Source organism: Triticum aestivum, chromosome 1D, assembly GCF_018294505.1.
Source record: "Triticum aestivum cultivar Chinese Spring chromosome 1D, IWGSC CS RefSeq v2.1, whole genome shotgun sequence".
In the NCBI taxonomy this organism is placed as follows: domain Eukaryota; kingdom Viridiplantae; phylum Streptophyta; class Magnoliopsida; order Poales; family Poaceae; genus Triticum; species Triticum aestivum.
Window position 1 is genome coordinate 60,002,306 of NC_057796.1, and position 26,203 is coordinate 60,028,508.

Sequence of the window (26,203 nt, forward strand, 5' to 3'; positions counted from 1 at the left end):
AGTTGCAAGAGCAATAGTTGGCGAGACGACCATGTGACGACACATTGATATACATCAAGATGATGGAGATCATGGTGTCATGCCGGTACCGATAGAGATCATGACGGTACTTTGGAGATGAAGATCAAAGGCGCAAGATGATCATGGCCATATCATGTCACATATTTTGATTGCATGTGATGTTTATCTTTTATACATCTTATCTTGCTTTGATTGACGGTAGCATTATAAGATGATCTCTCACAAAATTTCAAGATAAAAGTGTTCTCCCTGAGTATGCACCGTTGCCAAAGTTCGTCGTGCCCAGACACCACGTGATGATCGGGTGTGATAAGCTCTACGTCCATCTACAACGGGTGCAAGCCAGTTTTGCACACGCAGAATACTCAGGTTAAACTTGACGAGCCTAGCATATGCAGATATGGCCTCGGAACACTGAGACCGAAAGGTCGAGCGTGAATCATATAGTAGATATGATCAACATAGTGATGTTCACCATTGAAAAGTACTCCATTTCACGTGATGATCGGTTATGGTTTAGTTGATTTGGATCACGTGATCACTTAGAGGATTAGAGGGATGTCTATCTAAGTGGGAGTTCTTAAGTAATATGATTAAATTGAACTTAAATTTATCATGAACTTAGTCCTGATAGTATTTTGCAAATTATGTTGTAGATCAATAGCTCGCGTTGTTGCTTCCCTGTGTTTATTTTGATATGTTCCTAGAGAAAACTAAGTTGAAAGATGTTAGTAGCAATGATGCGGATTGGATCCGTGATATGAGGTTTATCCTTATTGCTGCACAGAAGAATTATGTCCTTGATGCACCGCTAGGTGACAGACCTATTGCAGGAGCAGATGCAGACGTTATGAACGTTTGGCTAGCTCAATGTGATGACTACTTGATAGTTTAGTGCACCATGCTTAACAGCTTAGAATAGGGACTTGTTGAGGATATAGACCTTAGAGTCACCCGCCAGGAGGGGCCGGGTTACTCGCGTGGTCATTGCCAGAAGCCCGGAGCCAAGTTTGAAGACGATGGGCCGGAGATGGGCTGAGACCCGGATATGGCTTAAGGCCCGTAGTTACAATCATTATTATAGTAGAACTTGTAGTGTAAGGCAAGTATAGTTGAGAGTCCGAGCCAGACACTCTTATGAGCTGGCCGGGACTCTAAGGGCTGCTGGGCGTCAGCCTCCCTATATAAAGGGACGACCCGGCAGCGGTTTAAGGGCGACAACAACCTCATCGAGAGCCGGGCATAGCTGTTTAGCTCCCTGGTGATCGTAACCCTAATCAATACCACCTCAAACTGGACGTAGGCTTTTACCTTCACCGTAAGGGGCTGAACCAGTATAAACCCTCGTGTTCCATGTCCCGCATAACCCCTTCAAGCTTCCTAGCTGCGATGGCTCCACGACTAAGTCCTAGCTCGAGGACATCTGCCGTGACAATTCCACAACAGTTGGCGCCCACCGTGGGTCCAGCGCACGGTGGATTTGAGTTCTTGAAGGGCAGCTTCGAAGGGCTCAAGGGATACGCTGTGGGCCGGATGACCAAGAGTCGTCGCGGCAAGCTCTACATCGACGATGCAAACTGGGGCCCCGACGCCGGCTCAATTGAGTACGGGTACCGGGTCCCCTTCGGCGGAATTCACGTTTTCATTGGCAAGATTGGTGAGCTGGGCCCTGAGCTGGGTCTCTGCGCTGATCTCATCGAGACGGCTCAGCTTGCGCGACCCGCCCAGGCCCGGCCTGCCTTAAGGCATGCTTTTGTGGGATGCATCCATGGAGGGCCCTCTGATCCATCTAGGTCTGGTGATGAGGCGGCCGCCGGCTCTGACGGCGAGTCGGCCACCGAGGAGTCAAACTCGTTGTACCAACTTCAAGATGGCAGGCTCATGGGTTGTTCCGATGGTGACAGTATTCCGGACCTTTTTGAGCCGCCAAGTCAGGTTGGAGTTTTTATGGCTGGTGCGCAACCTGTTCAAAACCCCGCTGCTGGATCGGGAAACCCGGTGCCTTCTCCGGCTCAGGTGTTAATGGATCTCACGGACAAGATGACGGCCCTGTTAACCGCCACGGTTGACCCGACGGATCAAGCTCAGCATGATGCGGAGGTGGCACAGTTAAAATTGGATCTGATAAAAGCTAAAGAGGATCTTGCAGCGGAAGGGATCAGGCTGGCTGCGGAGCGGGCGGCTCTCGATGCCCAGCTAATTCAGGCGCAGTCCTTCCAACTCACGATGGATCAGAACGCGGCCAATGAGGTCATGAGAAGGAGGCATCAGAAGGCCCAGTCTCGGCTCCCGCCGGTTTACGATCCACGCAACCTCTTCAACACACCAGGTGCACGGTCTAGTAACCCGCCAGGGGTCATAGCGCCCGGGTCTGGACCCCTTATTCAGCCGCGAGTGATGGGGCCTCCCCAGGTGCCCCTGCCCCGCCACAGTATGTGCCAATAATCCCGGGTCATTATAATAACCCGCTGGAGAACATGGTAGCTGCGGCAGCACGGCTGGCGGCTCTCCCCGTTGACGGTGACTCTCCGACGGCCATTGAAACCCGCCGGGTCAGGGAACTCCTGCAGACGGCGCTGGCACAACAAGAGGCGTACTCCTACAGCCGGGATAGGATCCACTCGACCCCTCGTCCGGGTCAGAGCCCGAGTTACAGCCGGCACATGGTCTCAGCAACCGGCTCAAGCAATGTCCGACGCCATGACCCGCCCCCTGGCCATGGCCCGGCTCATAATGGAGCCTTTTACGCAGCGGACCAGGAGAAAGCGCGCCAAGAGGCGGAGCAAGTGCCTCAATTGACGGCTTACCAGACCCCCCCGGCTTATCCGACGACTTCCGTTGATGTGGGTATTCCTACCAGGACCGGGGGCGTCCCTTGTTTAGTGCCAGCTATCCGTAATGAACATCTACCTAAGGACTTCAAGGGCCCTAGGAAGGTGCCTAACTACACAGCTGACTTACAACCCGCAGCCTGGATTGAGAGTTATGAGATGGCTATGGAATTGCTGGAGGTCAGTGAGGCGGCCATGGCCAAGTATTTCACCATGATGTTAGACGGAACTGCCCGCACTTGGTTGAAAGGGCTACCACCGAATTCCATTGGGTCTTGGGCTGAGCTGAAGGCCCGGTTCATCCAAAACTTCAAAGATACCTGTAGGCAGTCTATGTCAATTGTGGATTTGACTAACTGTAAGCAGCAGGAGGGTGAATCCACGACCCATTGGGTTCGCCGGGTTAAGGAGATCATACATTCATCAGATAAGATGGATGCCGGCTCTGCAGTCTTAATGTTGGAACAGAACTGTCGCTTTGTGCCCCTAAAGATGAAACTCGGGCGGCTTAAGCGTGACTGCACCGATATGGGCACACTAATGGCGGCTCTTGTCAAGTACGCTGATTCCGATGGTACCAAGGATCCCCCTTTAGATGATGAAAGGACAGGGAAGGGAAAGAAGAACGGCAATGGCAAGGGTCCTCAGTTTAACCCGGGGAACCAAGGAGGAGGCAAGCGCAAGGCCGATGGTAGCCTAGAGTTTGTAGCCAACACCAACTCCCAAGGTAATAACCAGCGACGCAAGGGGAGGCCCCCGCCCCGAGGCGGCGGGTCAGGTCCAACGCTGGAGCAGTTGTTGAATGAACCTTGTCCAAGGCATGGCTCTAGGGAGAAGCCAACGACTCATCTGTGGAAGGATTGCGCGATCATGAAGGCCTTTAAGAATTACAACGGCCCGGGCGGCGGTTCAGGCGCTGGCGGCTTTCATGGCCCGGGCGGCGGCTCAAATTCCGGTCCTTGAACGGTCAAGGGGGCTTTAATCAACAGTCTGGCCAGGGTCATCAACAGCAGCAGGGGGGTTATCAGACCAATCCAAAGCAGCTTAGCGGTGGGCAGTATCATGTGTTTACCACTAGTCTGTGCAAGCGAGACCAGAAGCTTCACAAGAGGGCTGTGAATGCTGTTGAGCCGGCGGTCCCACGCTACTTGCGGTGGTCTGAGCAGCCTATAGTGTGGAGTAGGGAGGATCACCCTCCCCGGGTGGATAACCCGGGCCACTTGGCCTTAGTGGTGGCTCCTCAGGTGGGAGGATATAAGTTCACAAAGGTGCTCATGGATGGAGGCAGCAGCATCAACATCCTCTATTATGAGACTTTTCGCCATATGGGGTTGGTTGATAAGAACCTCAGCCAGTCAAACACTATCTTCCATGGTGTGGTACCTGGCAAGTTGGCTTATCCAGTCGGCAAGATCGAATTGGAAGTGGCTTTTGGTGATGAGAACAATTACAGAGTGGAGAAGTTGACCTTTGAGGTGGTCAAGATAAGAAGTCCATACCATGCTATATTTGGACGGCCGGCTTACGCCAAGTTCATGGCACGGCCGTGTTATGTGTACTTACAGCTCAAAATGCCGGGTCACAACGGGACTATTACGGTTCACGGCAGTCGGAAAGTGGCTCTAGAGTGTGAGGAAGGCGACGCGGCTTATGCAGAATCTGTCTGTGCTACAGAGGAGTTGAAGTTTTACAAAGACAATGTTGACCCCACAGATATGACCTCTCTGAAAAAGCCGACTACGGAGAATGAGCCGGCGATGAAGTTTAAATCTGCGGATGAGACTAAACTTGTCGATTTTGTTCCAGGTGACTCATCCCAGCAGTTTAGCATCAGTGCAAATCTGGATCCAAAATAGGAAAGCGCGCTCATCGAGTTCATCCGTGAGAATAGGGACATCTTCGCATGGAAACCCTCTGACATGCCAGGTGTACCTAGAGAACTCGCTGAGCACACTCTCAATGTTGATCCGAAATTTAAGCCGGTCAGACAGTTCCTTCGGCGGTTTAATGAAGAGAGGCGGAAAGCTATTGGTGAAGAAGTGGCCCAGCTCTTGGCGGCCGGGTTCATCGTTGAAGTCTTTCACCCAGAGTGGTTGGCTAACCCGGTGCTCGTGCTCAAGAAGAACGGCACCTGGCGGATGTGTGTGGACTACACGGACTTGAACAAGGCGTGTCCGGCTGATCCTTTTGCCCTCCCCCGTATAGATCAAATCATTGATGCTACGGCAGGTTGTGCATGCTTAAGTTTCTTGGATGCTTATTCCGGATATCATCAGATTAAGATGGCAGTTAAGGACCAGGAGAAGACGGCGTTCATCACTCCCTTTGGAGCCTTCTGCTATGTGTCTATGCCCTTTGGACTCATGTGTGCACAGGCGACTTACCAGCGTTGTGTACAGAACTGTCTTCATAAGCAGATCGGGCGCAATGTTCACGCATACGTGGACGATATTGTGGTCAAATCCATCAAAGAGGAAACCCTGATAGATGATTTAAGGGAAACCTTTGATAATCTCCGGGTCTATAAGATGATGCTTAACCCGGCCAAGTGTGTCTTTGGTGTTCCTGCAGGCAAGCTCTTGGGTTTCTTGGTTTCTGACAGAGGCATTGAGGCTAACCCGGAGAAGATCAAGGCCATCACCTCCCTGGCTAAGCCGGCGTGTATAAATGACGTCCAGCGCTTGGCGGGTCGCATCGCTGCTTTAAGCCGGTTTATAAGCCGTTTGGGTGAAAAGGCCATGCCCTTATATCAGTTGATGAAGAAAACTGATAACTTTGTCTGGAATGATGCAGCTAATACCGCTTTTGAGGATTTGAAGAAGCAGCTGGCAGAGCCCCCAGTCCTTGCTGCTCCGGTTGATAAGGAGCCTTTACTACTGTATGTGGTGGCAAACGCACGAGCCGTCAGTGTGGCTATTGTGGTGGAGCGCAAGGAGGCAGGTAAGGAGCATCCGGTTCAACGGCCGGTTTACTATGTCAGCGAAGTGCTCATCGAGTCCAAGCAGCGGTACCCGCATTGGTAGAAGCTCGTGTATGGTGTGTTCATGGCGAGCCGGAAACTTAAGCATTATTTTCAGGGTCATCCCATCACTGTGGTCAGTTCTTCCCCTCTTGGTGATATCATTCAAAATAGAGAGGCCACAGGGAGAATTGCTAAGTGGGCTATAGAACTTGGACCTCATGGTCTCAAATATGTGCCACGCACTGCTGTTAAATCTCAGGCCTTGGTGGATTTCATCAACGATTGGACAGAGTCACAAGTGCCCGAGCAGAAGCCGGATAACACATATTGGACTATTCATTTTGACGGGTCCAGGCAGTTGGAGGGCTCGGGGGCTGGCGTTGTATTGGCCTCCCCTAAAGGTGACAAGTTCCATTATGTGCTACAGTCGATGTTTCCTTGCACTAACAATGCGGCTGAGTACGAGGCCTTGCTCCACGGTCTTCGGATGGCTAAGGAGATGAGCTTAAGCCGGGTAAGGTGCTTTGGTGACTCAGACTTGGTGGCTCAACAAGTATCAGGCAAGTGGGATTCTAAGGATCCTCTCATGGCGGCTTACCGCCGCGAGGTTGATGCCATTGCTAGGCACTTTCAGGGCTACCAAGTGGAGCACATTGATCGCAGGAAGAACGAGGCGGCTGATGCTTTAAGCCGGCTGGGCTCTCAACGAAAGCCGGTGCCGCCTAACACTTTCCTGGACGTCCTGTATAACCCTTCGGTTACGTTGCCTACAGAGGAAGACTTGGCTATCCCTGACCCGGAGGCACGACTGGTGGCGGCTCTTCATGTCATACCAGACTGGACAATGCCATATCTGGCTTATATGACCCGGGGTGAGTTGCCTGAGGATGAAACTCTGGCCAGGAAAATAACCCGGCGGGCTAAGTCAATGATCGTTATCGATGGCGAATTGCATCATCGCAGTGTTACAGGGGCATTTCAGCGTTGTGTCTCCCCTGAGGAAGGTCAAGAGATCTTGCGTGAGATCCATGAAGGGGATTGTGGCCATCATGCCGGCTCAAAATCCCTTGTGGCCAAGGCTTTCCTTCATGGTTTTTATTGGTTGACGGCTCATGCTGATGCAGAGGACTTGGTCAGTAAATGTGATGGTTGCCAAAGATTCTCACGACGGGCTCACGTGCCGGCTCAGGAGTTGAGGATGATCCCAATCACTTGGCCCTTTGCGGTCTGGGGGCTTGATATGGTTGGGCCTTTTAAACGGTCCAAGGATAAGAAGACCCACCTCTTGGTGGCAGTTGACAAATTCACAAAGTGGGTGGAAGCTGAGCCAGTTAGCAAGTGCGATGCAGCCACGGCGGTTCAATTTATGAAAAAGGTGATCTTCCGCTTTGGCTTTCCACACAGCATTATAACTGACAATGGCACCAATCTTTCCAAAGGCGCCATGGAAGAGTTTTGTCAACGAGAGCATATCCGACTTGATGTTTCTTCAGTGGCTCATCCTCAATCCAGTGGTCAAGCTGAGAGAGCTAATCAGGAGATTCTGAAGGGCATCAAGCCCCGGCTTTTGGTCCCTTTACAACGGACGCCGGGTTGTTGGGTGAAGGAGTTGCCCTCCGTCTTATGGAGCATCAATACTACTCCTAACAGATCTACAGGCTTCACGCCTTTCTTCATGGTTTATGGAGCAGAAGCAGTCCTCCCCAGCGACATCCGTCACGACTCACCTCGCGTGGCGGCTTATGTTGAGACGGATAATGAACAGGCGCGCCAAGATGCTCTTGACTTGTTGGATGAACAGCGTGATGTGGCAGCAGCCCGGTCAGCGATTTACCAACAAGACCTGCGACGTTATCATAGCCGCCGGGTCAAATCCCGGGTCTTCCAGGAAGGCGACCTTGTGCTCCGACTCATCCAGGATCAAACAGATGCACACAAGTTATCCCCACCTTGGGAAGGGCCCTTTGTGGTCAGCAAGAACTTGCACAACGGGTCATATTACCTCATCGACATTCGGGAGCACAAAGATTCACGTAAATCGGAGGAAGAGACCCGTCGGCCGTGGAACATAGCTCAGCTTCGGCCTTACTACACTTGAGCCACCAACTCTCATGGTGTACATATTTCTCTCAGCCATCTATATATTATGATAAGCAATAAAGCAGGACCTCTGTCCTTTTTTCTCCTCCAAAAATGCACGTGTTGTTTTTATTACAAGAGTACATGATGACTTAAAGGAGGATCCGGCTTATGATCGTATTCGAATCTAGCCGTAAGCAGTAAAGTCACCTGGGGGCTTCCTGTTCAAACATGGGTCGTATTCGAACCAAAGAGAGTATAGCTGTCGATACCCATTTGATTGGCCAAGTGCCGAGCTCATTGGGAGGTTACCTTTGGTCATATTTGAATCATAGTTTAACCCCTCTGAGAACCAACGTGGATCGTATTCGAATCAGCGTCGTTAAACAATTTTAAAAATCACTTGGGGGCTTCCTGTTCAAACATGGGTCGTATTCGAACCAAAGAGAACATAGCTGTCGGTACCCTCTTGATTGGCATCGCCACACCCACTGGGGGCTATATGATCGTATTCGAATCATGGCTTAACCCCTTTGGGCCGGGTCTCTGGTCGTATTCGAACCGGAAGCCCCTAAGTTTTTCTGCTTTGTCACAAGTTTACTCTGATTATGAAAAGGTGTGCATGGCCGGGTCTCACTTTGCCGGCTTAACTTTGGTTTACAAGTGTTAATTGAACATCATGGGTGTCATCAAGGCAAGTAAATCAGAGTTAAAGTACCAACTGTGTTACCCGGCTTATCTAAACCGGAAGTATGCTTACAGGCTGTTAAGTGTGTTATTACGGTTATGTTAAGGGTATAATTAAGGGCCAGTCTTTTTATTCAGATTCCGGGTTATCTATCTCAAACACCTGATTCTCAGGGCGGTAAGCCGCCTCGAGACTTGTGATTTGCCTTTCTATACAGGATATTTAAAGGCACCTCTTTGAGGTCGAGAAAAACAAAGGGATGATTATGACCCGGAGAAACATCAAAGAGACAACTTCAAAAACCCTTGGCATTCCATACGTGCACGATGGCACGGCAAAGATAAATTGTTGCACCTACTCTATTACAAAACTCATCAAGTCTAACAAGGGTGGAGCATTGTTTGGTAAACCGCCAGCCGAGTTACGACGCCCGCTGAGCTAAAGTCTCCGGCTCGTTTCTATCCTCTCCTCCGGCTGATCCCAAGACTTCGAAGGTTGATGACTTCCAATCGATGCCGCTGAGAGCTTCGAACTGCGCTTCCTCGTCAATTAACCCGGCCGGGTCAATCTCCGGGGCGAAGGTGTGCTGACGAGCCGGCGGGATCAGGTTGAGGGCTTCATAGCGAGGGGTTGGAATCCTCTGATTCTCCGCGTTGTAACCCGGCTGGTACTTGGTCAGATCTGTGTCGTTCCCGATGAGGGTGGCCACCGGGCGTACAGCCTTCACGCACGCCGCAAAGTCCTTCTGATCGAAGGTTGAGCCGTCTTCCTTCAGGCTTGGGTAACCCAAGGCGATGTCTGCCGGGTCTAGCTCCGGCAGGAATGCCTTGGCCCGGCTCAGCGCGGCGATTGCTCCGGCTCTCGCGGAGGCCCGTCGCAGCTCTTGGATCCGCTGCGGCAGAACGGCGAGCCGGCGCAGGACTTCAGCCAGATGAGTTGGCACCTCGTTGGATAGGGCCACCACAGCTAATGCACGCTGTGACCCGGTGTAGAGCTGTTCCACCAGGGTGGACACGGCCTTTAACTTGGTGACCACACTCTGGTTGAGGTTGGCACTCCTGGGACCTGTTTCACAGAATCAGATAAGCCGGCGACAAGGATGAATCATGACATATACAAACTTGATGAAAGCCGGTGAGACGACTTACCGAAGATAGCGGCCACCATTTGGGAAACCTGGCGCTTTAGCCCGGAGAGCTCGGCGGTCTTCTCAGCAAGAGCCTTCTCCGCCTGTTCTGCCCGGGTCACCAGTGCGGCCTTCTCTTCGACCCAGGCTTTTCTCTCAGCATCAAATTCGGTCTTCAATTTTTCTTGAGTGGCGATGCTGGATACAAACTTGGCGTTTGCCTTCCAGGTCTCCATCTCCTGCATCTTCAGCCGGCTCTTGAGATCCGCAAGGTCCGCCTCTAGTTTCTTGCCAACAGCCTGCATATATTTCCGGGTTATTAACAGTCATTATATAAGTCCCAAGCGTTTTCCAAGCAAAGACACTTGGCACTTGGGGGCTAATGCATATTGAACGTATCTATCTACATACTGCCGGCTCAATTAAGTAAGCCGGAACCTAAGTCTACAACATATTCAAATTATAAGTCGTCGACTTGGGGGCTAGCATGGCAAAGGTAACTATGCAGTAAGTAAGAAGGTGCCAGAAGGATACCTCAGATTTTTGCTGGATCTGGTTTACCATGGCGACCTCGGCGTCCCGGCTCTTGTGTACTTGGCTGATGTAGCCAGAGATGAGCTCTCCAATGCTCAAGTCGGTGTAGCCGGAGAGGTCCAGGTTCACCCGGTGGGGCTGCAGCAACTCCCCCTTCGCGGAGCACTTGGCCAACACGGTCGGCCTCCCCGGCTCAACATACTCCGTCCGGGTAATTACCACGTCCGGGTCGTCTGCTAGTGGAGCTGAGCCGGAGGCCTCCGGGTTAACCGAAGCTTCGGTCGTTGCCTTGGTAGTTGGGGCAGTGGCTTCAGGTGCCGTGTCCATTGGAGTGGCGGCTTCGGGGGCGGAGGCAGCTGACGGTTCTTGGACTGTCACCGTCGGCTCAGGCAAATCCGGCACTCCGGCTGACTTGGTTTTCTTCACCCTCTTGGTGAGCTTTGCTTGAGCACTGAAAGAACAACAAAGGTTAGTACAAAGCATATGAGTAAAGATCATAACAACATGAGATGATTGTTGTTACCCGGGCGTGGTCTTGAAAGCCGGCAGATTTGACTGCATGGAGTCACCCGAAGAGGGGGAGGTCTCCTGATAATTAGAGTCAGAAGAGTTGAGTGGCTGACGGATAACACCCGCCAACGGGTGAAAAGGGTACAAGTGGGAAATAACCTCAGTTCGGCGCTTCCTTGTTGCGTCGGGTAACCCGGCGGAGAGGTCGGTGTCCTTGTTGGCCCGGGTGTGACGCCGGCTTTCGTGAACCTGTTGCTTCAAAAGAAATTGAGGGTCTTGATGAGCTAAAGGATGTGAAAAGCTTACTTTCCGGGTTACCCTTCGGACTTTCAGCTGTGGCAAGGGCTCCGAGTCGGAGGAAAGTGACATTACCTCTTCAACCACCGGGTTACTGGCGCCGGTGTCATCCTGTCAATAAGCAAGTGTTGATAAGGCGGACAGCAACAAACAACAAATATAGCAAGAATTCAAAGGCTTAGGGGTTACCTCTGACTCGGAGCTGTCGCTTAATTGCATTAGCTCCGAAGCAGTAGGTCTGCTTCCTTTTTTGCGAGGGGCGGCTTTCTTGGCGGCTTTCTTCGCCTTCCTGGCTTTCTTGGCCGCATCATGGTCATACTTGACCCGCCAGAACTTATCATCAGCCTGAAAAATACAATGAGGAATTCTTAAACAGGTTCAGACGAAGGTTATATGCAGACGAAGATGAAAGTTAAAGTCGGCGGCTTATCGCTGGGGCTGGATTGGTCTTGCAGAAGGGGGCTAACCCGGTCCTTCCGCAGTCTGCCAGGCTCTCATTTAAAAGAGCCTTAGTTTCCTCCTCTGCAACGTCTTCTGGAAGATCATTGCGGCTGTGCCTCTGAGGGTCATCCTTTCGCCCGGTGTACTCACACATTAAGCCGGGGCCGCGGCTCAATGGGATCACCCGCCATGAAATCCAGACCCGGACCAGGTCGATTCCGTTCAGACCGTTGCCCAGGAGGGCCTTGATTTTGTTGATAGTAGGAAGCAGAGGCTGGCGCTCCGCTGGAGTCAGCTTGTCCGACATCGGGTGAGTCGGCTCTAGACGTGTTGGGCGAAAGCCGGGCAGTGGGCTTTCATCAGCCGGGGACGTATCTTGGCAGTAGAACCAAGTCATGTTCCAGTCCTTGGGGTGGCTCGGCGGCTCTGCATAAGGAAATAGACAATCCCTGCGCCGCTGGATGGAGATGCCACCTAACTCCAGACTTGGCCCGTTGGCACACTCATTCTGGCGGTTTAAGTAAAACAGCTCTCTGAAGAGCAGCAGACTTGGCTCTTCTCCAAGTTAAACCTCGCAGAAGACTTGAAAATTGCAGATGTTGGATACGGAGTTGGGTCCTATATCTTGAGGCCGCAAGTCGAAGAAGTTGAGCACGTCCCTGAAAAACTTTGAGCCGGGCGGTGCGAAGCCCCGGCTCATATGATCTGCGAAGATCACTACCTCCCCGTCCCTCGGCTGTGGTCTTTCTTCTGACGGGTCAGGGGCACGGTAGGACATGACTTCTTTCTTAGGGAGATATCCGGACTTAACAAAATTGGCTAGGGTCTCGTTGGTGATGTTGGACCTCAGCCAGTTGCAAGTGATGGGAGCCTTAGGAGGCATGGTGACAGTTGGCAGTCTATGACAAAAGGGAAAAATGTCCGGGTTAATTATAAGCCGGAGATCTACAGTCCAAACTAAGATGGCGGCTTATGAAGGGGACTAATGATATATACTCAGGTACAGTGGGTTATTTAAGCCGCAGGGGCATTCAGAATAAGCTGGTTATCTACGGCCTTACTACAGTTAAGCCGGAGGGTTCTATGAAGCATGGCTTTCTTTAAACCGGAGGATTCGGCAGCGCGTGGTTTCTTTAAAACGGAATCGTAAGCCGCCAAGATTCAATGGTTGCAGTTTTTACTAAGTGTGGTAAAACAGGTTTCACATATTGCCGTAACTTTTTTGGATCAAAATGGTCGGTCCAAAGAAAATTTTCTAGACCTAAAATGCGGACGCAGGGGAGTTCTTGAGCTCGAAGGAGGTCTTATGCAGTAGAAAGAGGTGTGTTTTGCAGGTAAAATGAGTACTAAACAACTACTGCAGCAAGTCTATACAGATCTAAGATCAAACAAGGGCAGCAACTACGAGAACTACTGAAGCTTGCGGACAATGGCGAAGAACACAGACGAACTATTTGAACCCTACCGCAGATCTGTTCTAGCAGGGCAGAAGAGACTCACCGGAGTTGGAGAAGAGCGGAGGTTGCCGCCGTTTATCTGGTCCGAGTCAGGGTGATGCAGCGGCCAAGTTGACGAAGACCAGGGGCGCGACGGTGGCGGCAGTAGCAGAGCTCGGGCAGAGGAGTGACGGCGCGAGGAAGAAGAAGAGAGCGTGAGAAGAGCCCGTCGGGCCGGCCTATTTATAAGGCAAGGTCATAAGTGGGCGCGAGATTCAAGGAGACCACAGCGTGGTTATCTCCCCCCCCCACGACGCCTCGATTTTTGGAATGACAGTAAAAGCAAAGATCCGTTGCGGATCTGGCGGAGTAAAAAACGGACTTAATGGAGGATGACGTCACGGCGGATTATTCGGAGTCCAAAAGATGACGTCACTCCGGGTTATGGCCTTCACATGAATGGTAAGCCGGAGATTTTTTCTGTCAGAAGAATTGAAGATTGACATGAGCCGGCTCAAATCAATCTGGGGCCTAATGTTGAGGATATAGACCTTAGAGTCACCCGCCAGGAGGGGCCGGGTTACTCACGTGGTCATTGCCAGAAGCCCGGAGCCAAGTTTGAAGACGATGGGCCGGAGATGGGCTGAGACCCGGATATGGCTTAAGGCCCGTAGTTACAATCATTATTATAGTAGAACTTGTAGTGTAAGGCAAGTATAGTTGAGAGTCCGAGCCAGACACTCTTATGAGTCGGCCGGGACTCTAAGGGCTGCTGGGCGTCAGCCTCCCTATATAAAGGGACGACCCGGCAGCGGTTTAAGGGCGACAACAACCTCATCGAGAGCCGGGCATAGCTGTTTAGCTCCCTGGTGATCGTAACCCCAATCAATACCACCTCAAACTGGACGTAGGCTTTTACCTTCACCGTAAGGGGCCGAACCAGTATAAACCCTCGTGTTCCATGTCCCGCATAACCCCTTCAAGCTTCCTAGCTGCGATGGCTCCACGACTAAGTCCTAGCTCGAGGACATCTGCCGTGACAATTCCACGACAGGACTTCAAAGACGTTTTGAACGTCATGGACCATATGAGATGTTTCAGGAGTTGAAGTTAATATTTCAAGCAAATACCTGAGTTGAGAGATATGAAGTCTCCAACAAGTTCTATAGCTAAAATATGGAGGAGAATAGCTCAAGCAGTGAGCATGTGCTCAGATTGTCTGGGTACTACAATCGCTTGAATCAAGTGGGAGTTAATCTTTCAGATAAAATAGTGATTGACAGAATTCTCTAGTCACCATCACCAAGTTAGTAGAACTTCGTGATGAACTATAATATGCAAGGGATGATGAAAGTAATTCCCAAGTTCTTCGTGATGCTGAAATCGACGAAGGTAGAAATCAAGAAAAACATCAAGTGTTGATGGTTAACAAGACCACTAGTTTCAAGAAAAGGGCAAAGGGAAGAAGGGGAACTTCAAGAAGAACGGCAAGCAAGTTGCTGCTCAAGTGAAGAAGCCCAAGTCTGGTCCTAAGCCTGAGACTAACTGCTTCTAATGCAAAGGGACTGGTCACGGGAAGTGGAACTGCCCCAAGTATTTGGCGGATAAGAAGGATGGCAAAGTGAACAAAGGTATATTGCATATACATGTTATTGATGTGTACTTTACTAGTGTTTATAGCAACCCCTCGATACTTGATACTGGTTCAGTTGCTAAGAGTAGTAACTCGAAACGGGAGTTGCAGAATAAACAGAAACTAGTAAAAGGCGAGGTGACGATGTGTGTTGGAAGTAGTTCCAAGATTGATATGATCATCATCGCACACTCCCTATACTTTCGGGATTAGTGTTGAAACTAAATAAGTGTTATTTGGTGTTTGCGTTGAGCATGAATATGATTTGATCATGTTTATTGCAATACGGTTGTTCATTTAAGTTAGAGAACAATTGTTGTTCTGTTTACATGAATAAAACCTTCTATGGTCATACACACCAACGAAAATGGTTTGTTGGATCTCGATCGTAGTGATACACATATTCATAATATTGAAGCCAAAAGATGCAAAGTTAATAATGATAGTGCAACTTATTTGTGGCACTGCCGTTTGAGTCATATTGGTGTAAAGCGCATGAAGAAATTCCATGCTGATGGGATTTTGGAATCACTTGATTATGAATCACTTGATGCTTGCGAACCATGTCTCTTGGGCAAGATGACTAAAACGCCGTTCTCCGGAACAATGGAGCAAGCAACAGATTTGTTGGAAATCGTACATACTGATGTATGTGGTCCGATGAATATTAAGGCTTGCAGCGGGTATCATTATTTTCTGACCTTCACAGATGATTTGAGCAGATATGGGTATATCTACTTAATGAAATAGAAGTCTGAAACAATTGAAAAGTTCATATAATTTCAGAGTGAAGTGGAAAATCATCGTAACAAGAAAATAAAGTTTCTATGATCTGATCGTGGAGAAGAGTATTTGAGTTACGAGTTTGGTCTTCAGTTAAAACAATGTGAAATAGTTTCACTACTCACGCCACCTGGAACACCACAGCATAATGGTGTGTCCGAACGTCATAACCGTACTTTATTGGATATAGTGCAACCTATGATGTTTCTTACCGATTTACCACTATCGTTTTGGGGTCATGCATTAGAGACAACTGCATTCACGTTAAAAAGGGGCACCATCTAAGTCCGTTGAGACGACACAATATGAACTATGGTTTGGCAAGAAACCAAAGTTGTCGTTTCTTAAAGTTTGGGGTTGCGATGCTTATAAGAAAAAGTTTCATCATGATAAGCTCAAACCCAAATCGGAGAAATGTGTCTTCATAGGATACCCAAAGGAGACAGTTGGGTACACCTTCTATCACTGATCCGAAGGCAAGACATTCATTGCTGAGAATGGATACTTTCTAGAGAAGGAGTTTCTCTCGAAAGAAGTGAGTTGGAGGAAAGTAGAACTTGATAAGGTAATTGTACCTTCTCCCTTATTGGAAAGTAGTTCATCACAGAAATCTGTTCCTGTGACTACTACACCAATTAGTGAGGAAGCTAATGATGATGATCATGTAACTTCAGATCAAGTTACTACCGAATCTCGTAGGTAAACCAGAGTGAGATCCGCACCAGAGTGGTATGATAATCCTGTTCTGGAAGTCATGCTACTTGACCATGACAAACCTACGAACTATGAGGAAGCGATGATGAGCCCAGATTCCGCAAAATGGCTTGAGGCCATGAAATCTGAGATGGGATCCATGTATGAGAACAAAGTATGGACTTTGGTTGACTTGCCCGACGATCGGCAAGCCATTGAGATTAAATGGATCTTCAAGAGGAAGACGGACGCTGATAGTAGTGTTACTATCTACAAAGCTAGAATTGTCGCAAAAGGTTTTCGACAAGTTCAAGGTGTTGACTATGATGAGAGTTTCTCACTCGTATCTATGCTTAAGTCTGTCCAAATCATGTTAGCAATTGCCGCATTTTATGAAATCTGGCAAATGGATAAACAAAACTGCATTCCTTAATGGATTTATTAAAGAAGAGTTGTATATGATGCAACCAGAAGGTTTTGTCAATCCTAAAGGTGCTAACAAAATATGCAAGCTCCAACGATCCATCTATGGACTGGTGCAAGCATCTCGGAGTTGGAATATACGCTTTGATGAGTTGATCAAAGCATATAGTTTTATACAGACTTGCAGTGAAGCCTGTATTTACAAGAAAGTGAGTGGGAGCACTACAACATTTCTGATAAGTATATGTGAATGACATATGGTTGATCGGAAATAATGTAGAATTATTCTGCAAAGCATAAAGGAGTGTTTGAAAGGAGTTTTTCAAAGAAAGACCTCGGTGAAGCTGCTTACATATTGAGCATCAAGATCTATAGAGATAGATCAAGACGCTTGATAAGTTTATTCAATGAGTACATACCTTGACAAGATTTTGAAGTAGTTCAAAATGGAACAGTCAAAGAAAGAGTTCTTGCCTGTGTTACAAGGTGTGAAATTGAGTAAGACTCAAAACCCGACCACGGCAGAAGATAGAAAGAGAATGAAGGTCATTCCCTATGCCTTGGCCATAGGTTCTATAAAGTATGCCATGCTGTGTACCAGATCTATTGTATACCCTACACTGATTTTGGCAAGGGAGTACAATAGTGATCTAGGAGTAGATCACTGGACAGCGGTCAAAATTATCCTTAGTGGAATAAGGATATGTTTCTCGATTATGGAAGTGACAAAAGGTTCGTCGTAAAGGGTTACATCGATGCAAACTTTGACACCGATATGGATGACTCTAAGTCTCGATCCAGATACATATTGAAAAGTGGGAGCAATTAGCTAGAGTAGCTCCTTGCAGAGCATTGTTGACATAGATATTTGCAAAATACTTACGGATCTGAATATGACAGACCCGTTGACTAAAATTGTCTCACAAGCAAAACATGATCACACCTTAGTACTCTTTGGGTGTTAATCACATAGCAATGTGAACTAGATTACTGACTCTAGTAAACCCTTTGGGTGTTGATCACATATCGATGTGAACTATGGGTGTTAATCACATGGTGATGTGAACTATTGCTGTTAAATCACATGGCGATGTGAACTAGATTATTGACTCTAGTGCAAGTGGGAGACTGAAGGAAATATGCCCTAGAGGCAATAATAAAGTTATTATATATTTCCTTATTTCATGATAAATGTTTATTATTCATGCTAGAATTGTATTAACCGGGAACATGATACATGTGTGAATACATAGACAAACAGAGTGTCACTAGTATGCCTCTACTTGACTAGCTCGTTGATCAAAGATGGCTATGTTTCCTAACCATAGACATGAGTTGTCATTTGATTAACGGGATCACATCATTAGGAGAATGATGTGATTGACTTGACCCATTCCGTTAGCTTAGCGCTTGATCGTTTAGTATGATGCTATTGCTTTCTTCATGACTTATACATGTTCCTATGACGATGAGATTATGCAACTCCCGTTTACCGGAGGAACACTTTGTGTGCTACCAAACGTCACAACGTAACTGGATGATTATAAAGGTGCTCTACAGGTGTCTCCGAAGGTACATGTTGGGTTGGCGTATTTTGAGATTAGGATTTGTCACTCTGATTGTCGGAGAGGTATCTCTGGGCCCTCTCGGTAATGCACATCACTTAAGCCTTGCAAGCAATGCAACTAATGAGTTAGTTGCAAGATGATGCATTACGGAACGAGTAAAGAGACTTGCCGGTAACGAGATTGAACTAGGTATTGAGATACCGACGATCGAATCTCGGGCAAGTAACATACCTATGACAAAGGGAACAACGTATGTTGTTATGCTGTCTGACCGATAAAGATCTTCGTAGAATATGTAGGAGCCAATATGAGCATCCAGGTTCCGCTATTGGTTATTGACCGGGAACGTGTCTCGGTCATGTCTACATTGTTCTCGAACCCGTAGGGTCCGCACGCTTAACGTTACGATGACAGTTTCATTATGAGTTTATATGTTTTGATGTACGGAAGGTTGTTCGGAGTCCCGGATGTGATCATGGACATGACGAGGAGTCTCGAAATGGTCGAGACATAAATATTGATATATTGGACGACTATATTCGGACACCGGAAGTGTTCCGGGTGATTTCGGAGAAAACCGGAGTGCCGGAGGCTTACCGGAACCCCCCCGGGAGAAGTAATGGGCCTTATGGGCCTGAGTGGAGAGAGAGGGGCGGCCAGGGTGGGCCGCGTGCCCCCCTCTGGTCCGAATTGGACTAGGAGAGGGGGGGGGGGGGCGGCGCCCCCCTTCTCGTGACCGGCAAGTCTCTTTACTCGTTCCATAATACATCATCTTGCAACTAACTCATTAGTTGCATTGCTTGCAAGGCTTAAGTGATGTGCATTACCGAGAAGGCCCAGAGATACCTCTCCGACAATCGGAGTGACAAATCCTAATCTCGAAATACGCCAACTCAACAAGTACCTTCGGAGACACCTGTAGAGCACCTTTATAATCACCCAGTTATGTTGTGACGTTTGGTAGCACACAAAGTGTTCCTCCGGTAAACGGGAGTTGCATAATCTCATAGTCATAGGAACATGTATAAGTCATGATGAAAACAATAGCAACATACTAAACGATCAAGTGCTAAGCTAACAGAATGGGTCAAGTCAATCACATCATTCTCCTAATGATGTGATCTCGTTAATCAAATGACAACTCATGTCTATGGCTAGGAAACTTAACCATCTTTGATTCAACGAGCTAGTCAAGTAGAGGCATACTAGTGACACTCTATTTGTCTATGTATTCACACATGTACTAAGTTTCCAGTTAATACAATTCTAGCATGAATAATAAACATTAATCATGAAATAAGGAAATAAATAATAACTTTATTATTGCCTCTAGGGCGTATTTCCTTCACTTTCTTCATTGCAGCTTCTGTTCTTGCAAATGAAACTACTTTATGCATTAGGAAGGCTCATTTTGTCCACACATGCCCAGCAGTAGGAGAGAACACCAAGGTCACTGCAAAATGGGTTGCACACCACTGTTAGGAAATGATGAGAATTGATATTGGCACACCAGTGACCAGAATAATGCAGAATTTGAAGAACTATGGAGTAGAGATCTCCACCCATATGGCCTATAGGGCTAGGAAGGAAGCATTGAAGGTTGTCAAAGGAGATCAGAGAGGACAATACATCAGAATCAGAGATTATTTGCAGGCCGTGTTGGATACAAACCCAGGCTCTAGATGTGTTGTGACAACTAAGTATCTGCTAGAGCACCCAAGCAAAAACCCAAGGTTCCATGGCCTGTTTTTTTGTCTTAGTGCTTGCAAAGAAGGGTTTTTGAATGGATCCAGGCCATTCATAGGTACATTGTGTTTTCAAACTTCTGAATTGTTTATGTGCTCACATTATATACACTATCTTCTCACAATTGTCACTTTTCAGGGGTAGATGGGTGTTTTATCAAGCTATCAATAGGTCAACAGATCCTTGCTGCAACAGGAAGGGATGGCAACAATAATATATACCCTATAGCATTTGGAGTTGTTGAGAAAGAGGACACAAACAGCTGGACCTGGTTCTTAACATAGCTCAAAGATGCACTTGGTGGAGAAAGTGGAAAGTTTGGATATTATAGCATCATATCTGATAGGCAGAAGGTAAACTTCTCTTCTCCTATTTCTAAATTAGTTATTCTGTTTCCTAGGATCCTTGCTTAGCTCTATTTCATATTGTTTCAGACAGGGGCTTTTAAATGCAATAAACCATATTTTCCCAATTGTCCACAAAGATTCGTCCTTAGACATATATATCAGAATTTCCAAACTGCTGGTTTTAGAGGTGATGAATTAAAGAAACACATGGATGCAGCTAGCTACTCATATACTAAGAATGAGCACCTTGTTTCAATGAATGATTTGAAAAGAGAGTGTAAGGCTGCTTGGGCATGGCTTCATAAAATACTAGTTCACACTTGGGCTAGACATGCAATGGATTTTAACTGCAAAACTGACCTGGTTGTGAACAACATCAGTGAGGTGTTTAATAAAGTGATATTAGATGTCCGAGGTAAGCCAATAAAGACCATGATAGAAGGAATTAGGACAAAATTGATGGTCAAATTTAACACCAATAGAACTAAGACAGAGACAACAAAGAGATTTGCCCAACATATGCTGAAATGTTAGAGGAGACAAAATACAACTCAAGGTGGTGCCAAAGTTTGATGGCTGGTCCTAACATTTACCAAGTTGCTAGTGGAGATAACACCTACTCAGTAAACTTGCTGGACAGAACATGTGGATGTAGGAAATGGGATATGACTGCTATGCCCTGCCATCATGCAGTTTCTGCAATAGTGAAAGCTAAGTTGCAGCCTGAGGACTTTGTGAGTGATTTCTTCAAGAGGGAAATGTATAAAAAGTATTTGGACATATCATATTTCCTGTACCTGGTACAAATCTATGGCCAAAGACAAGAACTCGGGATATAGAACCTCTAGTATTCAAAGACAAGGATGGGAAGCAACAAACAAAGAGGAGAAAAAACCAATTTGAGAAGCCAGCACCAAGAGATACATCTAGGATGGCATCTATTACTTGCAGCAACTTCAAACTTGTAGGGCATAGATACAATGTTTGCTCCAAGCCCCTCAAGCCAGCTCTTGCTATGAGAATAAACCAGCATCAGGTTAGTTAGAGTAGCACCTCAATTCTCTTTATTTTGTCTCCATTACTCACAATCCTTTTTCAAATGCAGCCAAACAGGTCACAGGCTTCTGCTTCAACAACAAATGCATCTATAGCTACTGCACCACCAAGGAGGAGGCCATCTTCATCTACAACTGCTGCACCACCAAGGAAGAGGCCATCTCCATCAACAACTGCTCCTACAAGGAGGAAAGCTACACCTGCTACCACTACACCTGCTCCTCCTCCAAGGGGGTCTCCTAGGAAGAAAGCTACCACTGCTGGTACAAACTCTACCTCTGCTGCAGGCCACAGGTCAACTTTTCAAGCTCCAAGATAGAGTGGAAGAAAAAAGACTCTTTCATACAAGTTGAAAGAGTACTTCTATTCTTCTGGTAACTAGATGCCTTTGTCTTTGTTGGCTTGTGATGCCTTTGTGTTGGCTATGAGAACCTATGATACCTTTGTTGGCTTTCAGAACCTATGATGCCTATGTTGGCTTTGAACTAGATACTGCCTTTGTTGGCTTTGAACTAGATGATGCCTTTGTTGGCTTTGAACCTATGATGCCTTTGTTGGCTGTGAGAACCTATGTTAAATGTCTTGGATGTTTATGTTACATGTTTCCTTGGATGGATGTGAGAACCTGGCAATGTTGGCTGTCTTGGATGTTTATGTTAAATGTTACCTTTGGATGGATGTGAGAACCTAACAATGTTGGCTGTCTTGGATGTTTATGTTAAATGTTGCCTTGGGTGGAGTGATTCTAGGGTCTCTCGGCATCGACAAAAGCACCCAAGTGATTCTAGGGTCTCTAGGCATCAACAAAACCACCCAAATGATTCTAGGGTCTCTCGGCATCGACAAAAACACCCTATTGATTCTAGGGTCTCTCGGCATCGACAAAACCACTCAAGTGATTCTAGGATCTATCGACATCGACAAAACAACCCCAGTGATTCCAGGGTCTCTCGGCATTGACAAAACTACCCAATTGATTCTAGGGTCTCTCGGCACCGACAAAACTACCCAAGTGATTCTAGGGTCTCTCGGCATCGACAAAACAACCCAAGTGACTCCAGGTCTCTCGGCGTCGACAAAACCACCCAATTGATTCTAGGGTCTCTCGACATTGATAAAACCACTCAAGTGATTCTAGGGTCTATCAACATCGACAAAACCACCAAAAGCATTAGATTTAGCATAATTTGGAAGATCCATACATAACCATAACTAATAAGTACCATATTACACGATAGTGCTTAATGCTAAATAGGTACATTACATAACCACAATTCAGATATTACTAGACCATTCATCTAATAGTACTCATTACATAACCATAATGATAGTACTCATCATCCCATAACCATGCTGGTGGTACTAATAAGTAGCATATTACATTATACTGCTGATTTATCTAAGATGGCCTTGATCCCATTCAGCTTCACCTTGGTCTGCTCCACAACCTTCTCAAGCTCATTAATGTGGGCCTGCAACTTTATCTTCTCTCCAGCAAGCTTCAACTTCATGTTCCTAATGACATTGGCTTGAGCAACTGTCAGGTTCTTGACCATGTCATACTTCTCCCACAGCTTGCTCTCATCAGGTTTCTTCTGCATCTGAGCCCTCTGCTCCTAGGTATCCAAAAGGACGTTGACATCTTCAACCAACCTCTCATAACTTGCATGCAGCTATCTTCTGTTGTGTCATATTCTGGACAACAAATGAGCTTGTCATATTGTCCTCAATATTGCTCCTCTTGCACTCTTCATACTTATTCCACAACTTGGTCAATGCATTCTCCATTGTAGCTGGCCAATATGGATCAACCCATTCAACTAGCCCACAGTTTCTTCCCTCCTGTAATATTAGTGTTAAACAAAAGGATATGAGCTATATGACACAATGAGTTAAACAATTACAGTGCTCACTAATCCACATGCTATAAAGTAACAAGTCTCAATCAGTGCTCCCAACCCTATGCACATACTGACATATAAACAATGACCTCACTAACCCACCACTATCACAGAAAATACAAAACTAATTAACAACCTAACTAACAGGCCAGATCTGCTGACAACACTGTGCACATGGTCACATATAAATAATGACCTCACTGAGCAAGTAAGCATTGAGAGCACATATTTAAACAACCTAACTAACACACTAGATCTGCTAACTATAAAATCAGTACTAAACAATGACCAAATTAGCACAAATTTGGCACATACCTTCACAGCACAAGCAAGGAACCTCCTGCCAGTATGGATGCCCTGGAAAGCAACATGCCTCTCTCTGGCAGGCCGTGTTCATTGCACAAAACGTCAGTTTCAGTGCCCTCGAAAGCGGAGTCAACCGTGGTAGCAGGGTCTGCAGGTGCAAAGGAAAGCCAACCATTTGTAACAAAACTTCAGATCAAGCTCAACAGAAAAATCATCAAATCCAAACCCTAACCCTAGCTCAAGCTCGAACAACTCACCTTGATGCACTACAAGAAATATGTCAACTAGTGACCTTCTGTCAGTGACCCTGGAAGAATTGGTCATAGATCTATGACCATTTGAGACCAATTGGTCAAAAGCTGTTCGGGGGGCTCCAAACCCTAAACCATTGCGACCATTTTGGTCAGAAAGGTCGTAATTTCCTTACACGAAATGGTCATAAAGCAAATAGTGCTGGTCCGCTGCCTTATTTCTAGTTGTTAACGACCAATATAGATGGTCATAGCCTTGTACATTGTGGTGGGTTGTGATGACTAGGCGCCATCTCATCAGTTTTGCTTATGTGTCATGTCCATGTGTCAATTTTTGCCCTAGGTTGTGAAGCAACCTATATTTATGTTATTCCAAAAATTCCCAAAAAATTCTCATAAATTGTTTGGATCATATCTTCATGAAATATGTCAAAAACCTTCCTTGCCTAGTTCAAAAATAACTCAACAATATTCATTTTCCTATTCTGTTCAGAGCAGCACTTTGTGAAGGAAGTGTTATTTATATATTCTTGATTTCCCTAAAAAATGTGAAGACATTCTTCTTAGTATATGATCATCCTCAGCGAAAACTCACGCCCATTGGCCATGTGCATTTTCCGTACCGCTAATCAAACACTTGGCTGCTAATTCATGTTTGAGCATAGTTCGGTCTCCTCATGAGAATATTATGTTGTAATTTTCTTCCTAGCACCTACCTGGGGAGTGCCAAACCCACTAGACATGCCTAGGCCGCCCAGAACGCATGGCAACGCCACCGTCACGCGGTGACCACGCGGCGGGCATGCGAGCTTATGCGCTCTAGAGTTGGGGCCCTCGGCCACCGTCCAAACCTCGATGTCTCGCCATCAAACCATCTATTTATGATTAAATATATACTTATTTACCTAGAAATGATTTTTGGAAAAAATAAAGAGCAAACTATGAGGCAGCTGCAGTTCAAATTTGACCTGCTTCCTACTGAATCGGCGGGAATTTGTCTTTTTCACCAGAGGTGGATCAAAACTTTTGACACCCAACCATTTTGTCAATTGTGCATTAAATATGGCCTAGTATTTTAGAAAATTGATTTGGTCCAATTTTGCAAGAAATATATGGTAGGTCCTTCACAAAAAAAACTCATTTCAAGCACTCGGAAAATGGAAAATGAATTTTCCGTGCAAAGAAAATGAAAACTCCCTTAGGCAACATTGTTTGGAATTCCAAGATGCACCCTTGTTGCACAATATGAGATCATTTTAACAAACTATGCCATGAATGTGGCCATAAGATTGATCATTTGGCTTGAAAGCCATGAATCTTCACACATGATAGCTCATTTTTGAGAACACTTTTTTAAAAATAATTTCCATATTACAAGTTTATTATTTTTCCTGGAAACTTGGTCACATATAATGACACAATGCGAAGGTTTTCCAATTTTTTTAATTTTGTTTGAATTTTTTATGCATGTTTCAAAATAGGGTCAAAACGGCGGGCTTGGCCGTTCCTAGCTAGTGGTTGAATCTTGGAAAACTTTTGATGTTTCTCTGATTAAATAGGTACTTATGTAACTAGAAATGATTTTTGGAAAAAATAAATAGCAAACTATGAGGCAATTGCAATTCAAATTTGACCTGTTTCCTACTGAATCGGCGGGAATTTGTCTTTTTCACCAGAGGTGGATCAAAAATTTTGACACCCAACCATTTTGTTAATTGTGCATTAAATATGGCCTAGTATTTTAGAAAATTGATTTGGTCCAATTTTTCAACAAACATATGGTAGGTCCTTCACAAAAAGAACTCATTTCGAGCACTCAGAAAATGGAAAATGAATTTTCCGTGCAAAGAAAATGAAAACTCCCTTAGGCAACATTGTTTGGAATTCCATTATGCACCCTTGTGCACAATATGAGGTCATTTGAACAAAGTATGCTATGAATGTGGCCATAAGATTGATCATTTGGCTTGAAAGCCCTGAATCTTCACGCATGATAGCTCATTTCTGAGAACACTTTTTTAAAATAATTGCTGTATTACAAGTTTATTATTTTTCCTAGAAACTTGGTCACATATAATGACACAATGCGAAGGTTTTCCAATTTTTTGTTTTTTTTTGAATTTTTTATGTCCGTTTCAAAATGCGGTCAAAACGGCGGCTTGACCGTTCCTAGCTAGTGGTTGAATCTTCGAAAACTTTTGACGTTTCTCTGATTAAATAGATACTTATGTACCAAGAAATGATTTTTGGAAAAAAATAAATAGCAAACTATGAGGCAGCTGCAGTTCAAATTTGACCCGCTTCCACCTGAATCGGCGGAAATTTGTCCTTTTCACCAGAGGTGGATCAAAACTTCTGACACCCAACAATTTGGTAAATTGTGGTTTAAATATGTCCTAGTATTTTAGAAAATTGATTTGGTACAATTTTGCAACAATTATTTGGTAGGCCCTTCATCAAAAAACTCATTTTGGGCACTCGAAAAATGGAAAATGAAATTTCCGTGCAAAGAAGAAGAAAACTTCCTTAGTCAACATTGTTTGCCATTCCAATATGCACCCTTGTGCACAA